Here is a 7,500-nt window from a genome sequence, read left to right as displayed (position 1 = left end):
CAGGGCCAGAACTGTGAACTGTCGTCCCACCTTTATAGAATATCGCTGGAGGACAAGGCTGGAGAGCAGCAATGCAACAGCATGGGAAAGACTACACTGCTGCTGCCCATGCTGTACGTGTTCTGTGGATAAACAAACAATTTCATTCCCCAGGGCTGTCTCCATCTGGCATCTATCACCAGAATGCAATTCATTAAAAATAAAAAAAAGAAAAAAGAAAGCTCTATGTTATTGATGACAGCACAACTACATCTATTCATTCAATGTTCTACAAAACCTTTAAAGGTAATGCACTTTGATAAGCTACACTTAATGAAATAATTAACCCTAATCACCTGTGCTGGGCGGTATTAGTACCATGTTTCAGTCCTGCCACATCATCACCCATTAAGCGTCCGGTCCTGGAAGGGAGTAGCCAGCATGAACACTGGCTGCACAGCATTCCCACAGACAGCTTATGGGCCTGTCCAATAGCCCGACTGCAAAAAGCCTTATCTTTGTGACTGGTGCAGATGAGTATCATCATCACCATTACAGGTGGCACTAATGAGCCTCTGGGCTACAACCCCATTGTGCAGGAACAGGATAGGCAGCTCTCTGACAGCTGAACTGCTGCTGACGGAGGGGTGACAAATTCAGACTTGAAATGTCAGGATTCAGCAGCACAGAGGACTCAGGGAACAAACAAGGGAGTGGATTTCTTAAATGCCCAGCAGCTAGTTGAGCAATTTACCCCGGTGAAAAAACGTAAAATGTAATAAAATCAGAGAGACAACATATCTGCTCTACCTGGTGATAAACAAATAGAGATGATAGAGTGATGATAAGTTAGATGACTTATTCAGAGTGCTCACATATTATTCACAGGTGAAAAGCAAGCAGTTTCTGAGACAAAGTGCCTGGGAACAGCTTCAAGAACTGGAAGCAGCAAACCTTCCACACACAAGTAATATTTTCAGACTTTTCCCAGTGTGACCATGAGTAAAATTGCTCACTGAAGGCGGACATTCCTTTTGGCCAGTTCTGCCTTTTGTGATCTCTGCCCCCCCACAGAGCTGAATCGATACCAAGTAATATCATCCTTTGTATCTCTGCTGTTTTGTGTATATAAAGAAGATAGAATTGTGTAATTTTGACAAGAACAAGGTTTTAGTCTGCAGTATGATGAATTAAACATAACTGACTGACAACAAGCCAAGAGCTTTAAGCAGTCAAGTCTGATCTGCTCAGAAGTTCAGATTATTGAGTCAGTACCGTTCTATTCTACTCTAAAAAGAAACAGCATATCTAGCTCCAATTAGAAGTATAATATTTGAAAGACAAGTTAATATCAACATAGATTGGGGAAATAAAGACTATAGTGCAATTTTATATTATAGAAGAACACAAAATAAAAAATCTTAAAATGATTTGTTTAAACATGATTTGTTTAAATACAATAATTTCTGGGTTTATGAATCTAAAAAGAGAAATAAATAAAATTTGTAGATTACAAAATAATTTTGTGACCTACATTTCATTTGAAGTGGACGTTAACAAGTCTGTCAAATTAAAAAAACAAAGATTACCTACAGTTAGAAGATAGATATAATGAATACAGTGAAGGGTAATTTCTTTGGAAAGATACACGTCAGAGAGCAATATTTAGAAGGAAGAAATAGAAGAAGGTTGTAAAGACAAGACAAGTGGTGGGGGCAAGAGCAAATGAGATATGAATTTTTAACAACAGGATGGAGAAAAAAACCAGTGTAATTTAAGGCTACATAGGTGAATATGGTGATAGAATAAAATTATTCTTTTGTTTGGGAAAATGCAGCCTTCACATGAAACTAAGAGACAGGACTGAAAGAGCTGAGAGAAGGTCACAAAATAAGAACTCTGGAAGATTTCAGAACAAAGCACTTCTGATGGAAGAATGAAATGAACATTATGTCTGTGTAGAAAAATGAATGGAATGTACTCTAAATGCACATGTAGACTTAATATCACAAGTAAATGGGAGAAGATGGAAACACAATTACTCTGATTTTTCCAGGCTAAGCTGTATGACCAAAACCAATCCCACATAAGACTGAGGATATCCAGCAACATAAGTTATTTCTCAAAACCCTTTAACTGACATAGGAACACGCTCCATTGGTACTGCTACAGACACGTGATCAATGAAAGAAAAATCTTGACCTAGAGTCCAAATCAAATAGATCTGAAGAAAGCAGTTGGAGAAATCAATACAAGCAAGCAGACACTCTCCAGTCTACTTCACCTATGTATTTCTCTTTATTAAGTAAGGGAAGGAGTACAGTAGAAAGTTCATGCATTCTCCAATCCTCCTGCATTACTTTTAGTTTCTTCTTGCATGTTCCCAAAGAGCTTACAGACCATATTAAATACCGATCTGTCCAGAGTGCAATAGAGATTCTACTTGATAGTCTTCCTGTAGTCATGGAAGAGTTAACAGAATTTATGCTTAAAAATCAATTCTCTTTCAGTATGTGTTTATCACAGTACGTGCTTATCACAGTACATGGGGATCAAATAAAAGCAAAGGTAGATTATTCTTCTGTTTATACTGATTTGGAATTTCATAATAAGTATACTTGCCTAATATTGTAATACAGTAAATACACTTGCAATAAGTGAATTCACAACTTACCAAGTGCATTCTGTATGTACATAAATACTTATATATATATACATGTATATACATAGGTATATATACACTGTATTTATGGAACTTTTGTGTGTGCATATTTCTGTCTAGTGGACCTACTCTATGGCCTAGCTGTGGTAGATATAAATTTCATCTTTGATCCAGCAGGTTCCAAGTTGTCTGCTGGACTTATCTCTATGTACCTTGTATAAACATGGAAAGGAACTATATGATTACTTGATGTACATTAAACACTAATCCTACATTTTACTTTCAGTTATTAATTGCTGGCTAAAGACATCAGAGGTTCCTTGTATAGAATGCCATAAGATTGCAAAATTTAGGTGAAGGAAGAAAGCATGCATTTATTCAAAGAACCTATTTCTATTTTAGAACAAAACACTACAAGTTAATCCTGAAGGATTAACAATGGCAAAGGAATCTAGAAGAATATAAACTCAGAGCCAAATTTATCTCTGTGGTAAACAGAGGCAGCGGAGCCACGATTGTTATAATTAGGAAAAATCTATCCTCCTGCAATAGCAGCTACACACATTGCACGTTAACAGACAGATGAAATGACAATGTTCTTAGGAGGAGTCAAATCCACGTATCTCAACCTCACCAGCACATGATTACAGAATGAACAAAATTACCCTACAGCTGAAGATTTGTATTAATATTGTTGCTGTTACAATTGTACCTTTTAAAGCTGATTCGTGACTGAAATGAAAGCAAGTTTTAACATTAGCATGCACACAGGTCACCCTGATATTATCCTACCACATAATGATTCCAAAAATCTCTCAAAGATTAATGATGATCACATAATTCCAGAAAGTCAGCACTCTATATGTAGAAATATATTGGCAATAAAACCCAGTCACTGTTGTGCCTTTCCCCAGTTGGGGATCTCTCACTTTTCTTTGGTTTCTAAAGGCCTCAGATCAATAACTAGAGTGGCATTATTAACAGCTCCCTCAACACCTTGGCCAGCACTAATATTAAATCCATTATACCTTCTGTTTGACATTTGCAGTACAGCAGAAAGTGCTGTAGATACAGTCAAACTGCCTTGGGAATGGGGTTGGATGCAGGGTTAGTGAGATGGCTTCCCTTGCCTGATTCTAAATTTATCTCATTGATAGAAAACTTCAGCTATTCAGAAAACTACACTAGGCAGTAAATAATTCACCTGTCAAAGTGAGTAAAAAAAAATCACTTTCATGCTGTTTTTGAAATACATTACCAAAAGGTCTTCAAAAAATATTTGACATTCCTTATTGTCATCATGTTTACAGAATTTAATAGGTATCACAACACATATCACAGTGTTTCCAAATGAATGCTTAACTAGTGAATGATGTTGGAAACAAGACACAGTTGTTTGGTTTGTAGTTTTAAATTTCATGGTAACTTTTTTAAGGCATTTATTGTACATTGTAGGTACCATGTAATAATACATCTCAATCAACCTGAACAAAATTGCCGGATAAACTTACGGTCCGTTCTCAGGGTATTTACACTGGCATAGCTTATATCTATATTCAATTCCTCTGCATACCCACTCACTGTGATATTCCACGGACTCAAGCTCTGATGTTCTGGCTGAGCTACATTCAGGACAGAATAAAACATGGGAAGCTGTGTATAGGATACCCTTAGATTCCTACTTGTGAATACTTCAGGGCAGCTTAGAGTAGCTCATGGAACAGTGCTGTTTCATAGCAGCTGTATCTCTATCTAAAAACAGGAGCTGTGAGCCTGGGATGTTCAGGGATGACTGTTCTAGGAGTCTAAAAATCAGTCAGAAAGAAAGTGAAAATTCTACTGTTAGACTATCATCTCTGGTGCGCAAGAATGGACAGGAAATATAGGTAGTGGCTGCAGGCTGATGTGCTTTTACTTCAGGTTCAGTCAGTACTAAACTCTCTGACACTATAATTTCAGTAGCCTGTTTGCATTTGCTGTAAATGGTTCTCCTAACTACATTTCCAGTACCTGTCCAACTAAAAGCTGCAGACAAGAGAAAACTCTAAGCTCTGCAAATGCAAATGAAAGAAGCAGAAGCTGGGGGCACTAGGTGGGGAGAATAGCAGCTCATCAAAATGTTCTTTGACTTCATGGAAGATTCTAACATGGAGTTTAAGAAAGAACTTTGCTTAATCGAAGAAAATAAGGCAACAGGACCAACAGGTTACATAGTGTATTCTCAAGTGCTGTGACTTCACAAGAAGAGAAGCTCTGGTGACAGCACTTGTGATGAAACCTTGCTGTCATGGGAGGCACCCATCCCTGTGATGGGACTAACACTATCACAGGACAAGCTTGCAGATTCGTTTCCCTAGGCTTGCCTTCCCTGCTTTCACAGAGACTCTGACACAAAAAACTCTGAAGATTCCTGCTGAGATAATTTTAAAGGTGTCTGCTTGGTACGTCTCTGCCATCTTTCTGCCTAAGATTGCCAAGCATGGTGTGTCTGCTTCTTAGCAGCTGCAATTCACAGTTCAGTTTAGCCACTAGTGAAACCACCACTGATTCTGGCTTATATTAATATCCTGGCTGTGAATGTGACAAGTGACAAGTGAACACCCTTTGGTGGCATTAATCTGTGGCAGAGGTCACAGTGTGTAAGTGGAGTGGGTAACATCTTAAGTGCCTTTAAAAAACTTCAGAATCATAGTCCAAATAAACCATTCATGTATGAATGTGTGATTAAAGAGAAAAGTAAAACAAAAATTGAAGTGGATGTCTCCAAGGTTCTGGGGCATATGCTGATTTTTTTTGGTTTTATTATACGTGCCTACATTAATTCCTTTCCCTGTTAAAAGGACTATTGAAACAAATAGAAGAGTGTCTTTTTTAGACACAGACAACTCTGAGCAATAATAATAGCTGTTTTCAGCTGATTCCTCTGGATATTTACCCAGATTTGAGGTGAATTTCACAACAGAGGTGAGATGAAAGCTGCTTAATACTGCTGCTGGGAATACCCAAATTAACAAATCTGAAAGTAGCTTGGGTGAGTCAACGGGTGCTGCAGCTGGGGAGGCACCTGGCACACATGAAGATTCAGGAAGAGTCAAAAAACCACAGCCTTCTAGCAAATGTATTAAGTCCAGCCACAAAGTGAACTGTTCATATTATATTACTTGAATAGGATTATACTAATAAAGAAAGAAAGATTCCATTCCTGCATACTTTTGCTGAGATACTAAGAATGCCAAATGAGTGAATTTGGGACTCTCATACCTTAACTGAAGGTGGATGGGACTTTAAAACTTCATAAGAAATACAGTTTCCCATAGCCAAACTCAGTTTGAGGGCAGGACTGCAAGGAAATTCAGTGTTCAGTGAGGTGTTGTAATTTTATGGTTTTAATTTCCTTGGTTTTGAAACCACCCAAAGAAACAATTTAATTGCTATGCATGCTATAGTTTGAATACTTTCAAACTGGGCTTTTAAAATTCACACTTTACTGACATGAAAAGAATGGGAAAGGAGTGACTCTTCTCTACATTTTACTTGTAGTATTTGACTGGTAACAGCATCATTTTACTGGCCATTTACTTACTCTTTTTACAGGCTCCTACCATTTTTGTCATTTCAATAGGAAAAAGGGATTTTTAAAGTGAAAATCTAGAAATCTAAAATTAACAGAATATTACTGAGACTCCAAAATCATGCTTTAGTTCTGCCCCTGTGGGCAGCTATCCTTGCGACTGATGTCAATTCAAGCACAGGAAATGCTGTTACCCAAAGTATGTTCTGCTAAGATCTGAGAAAATACAGTTGCAGTGAAAGACCTGTTGCATGCTAATATCTTCCACTCAAAGTACAGGTATTCAGCTCTACCAAGACTTGTCCCAAGAAAGTCCATTAGTCTTTTTAGTATTGCTTACTCCTTCTGACTATCAGAAAAGTACTTTTTCTACTAAGTAGTAACTCAGAAAAAAATGTACATTTTCTTCACATCCAAGCAATTTTGCTTAATGGAGCAGTTCTTTAATTGCTCATGTCTGACATGAGGTTAGGTGTGAAAAATCACAGAAGTAATATGCAAAGAGATTTTGGATAACACATGTGAGGATGAGACCTTTTAAGAGAATGGATTTGACACCTTTATTATGCTTCCAGTCTCCTGCTAGAGTACCCAACATTCTTCTTTTCAGCTGAAATTCCATGGGTTAAATTGCTATTGTAGTTATTCTTTGACCAAAGTTCTGTCTGATATATTTTACTAAGTTGTCTAAATCCTGCTGTAGTATTGATTTCTCCCTTTGAAAGCTCTCACCCATTCAGTTGGCTCCAAGGATCCCTTGTCCCAGCTCAATTCATTCTAAAATGCAGCTGGGATATGTTATACCTGACACCAGTATTACAATTGCTAACTGATGTTAGAGATACAAGATGATATTAGAAACAGAAAGGGAAATGTTTCTTTACCACAGAGAAATATATAGTAGTTCTTATAACCCTTGGATAATTGTTTTGCCCAAAGAGATTTTTTTTCCTTATTTTATTGCTCCTTGAACACAGCTGGTTTTACATTTATTGGGCACTTAACAGTAGCTACATTGAATTCATTAAAAGGACAGTATTGCTGTTATAATCCCAAATCTGCAGAACTATTACAAGTAATGAAAAGACACAAGTAGAGGTATAGAAAACATGAATTATCCATCCAGGCAGCATGGTTCAGAGGTTCTCTTCTCACAGTCTGCAAGATAGATTCTACATCAAGTCTTTCAAGTTGCCTTAAAATATACATTGTTAATATTAAGCTGAATTGAAAGTTCCAGGAATTTCAGTGACAGAACATACCCTCTGAGGGTCCAATCTTAAAAACA

At 37.3% G+C, this 7,500-nt stretch overlaps 1 protein-coding gene and 1 long non-coding RNA gene across 9 annotated transcripts in view; one reads left to right on the top strand and one right to left on the bottom strand.

Annotated features, from left to right (window-relative positions):
• NPAS3 (neuronal PAS domain protein 3) overlaps positions 1-7,500 on the bottom strand; it is a 610,089-nt gene that overhangs the window by 89,501 nt on the left and 513,088 nt on the right. The window lies entirely within an intron of this gene.
• Positions 4,999-7,500, top strand: part of LOC120324310 — an 11,705-nt gene continuing 9,203 nt past the window's right edge. The window contains exon 1 of the long non-coding RNA XR_005565529.1: positions 4,999-5,082. This is a non-coding gene — a long non-coding RNA (uncharacterized LOC120324310). The remainder of the gene's footprint in view (positions 5,083-7,500) is intronic.

The sequence above is a fragment of the Pipra filicauda genome, unplaced genomic scaffold, assembly GCF_003945595.2.
Source record: "Pipra filicauda isolate LSUMZ 115617 unplaced genomic scaffold, ASM394559v2 scaffold11_size5308982_pilon, whole genome shotgun sequence".
Classification (NCBI taxonomy): domain Eukaryota; kingdom Metazoa; phylum Chordata; class Aves; order Passeriformes; family Pipridae; genus Pipra; species Pipra filicauda.
Note: the sequence above shows the minus strand (reverse complement) of the source record. Positions and strands in the feature narration are given on the sequence as shown.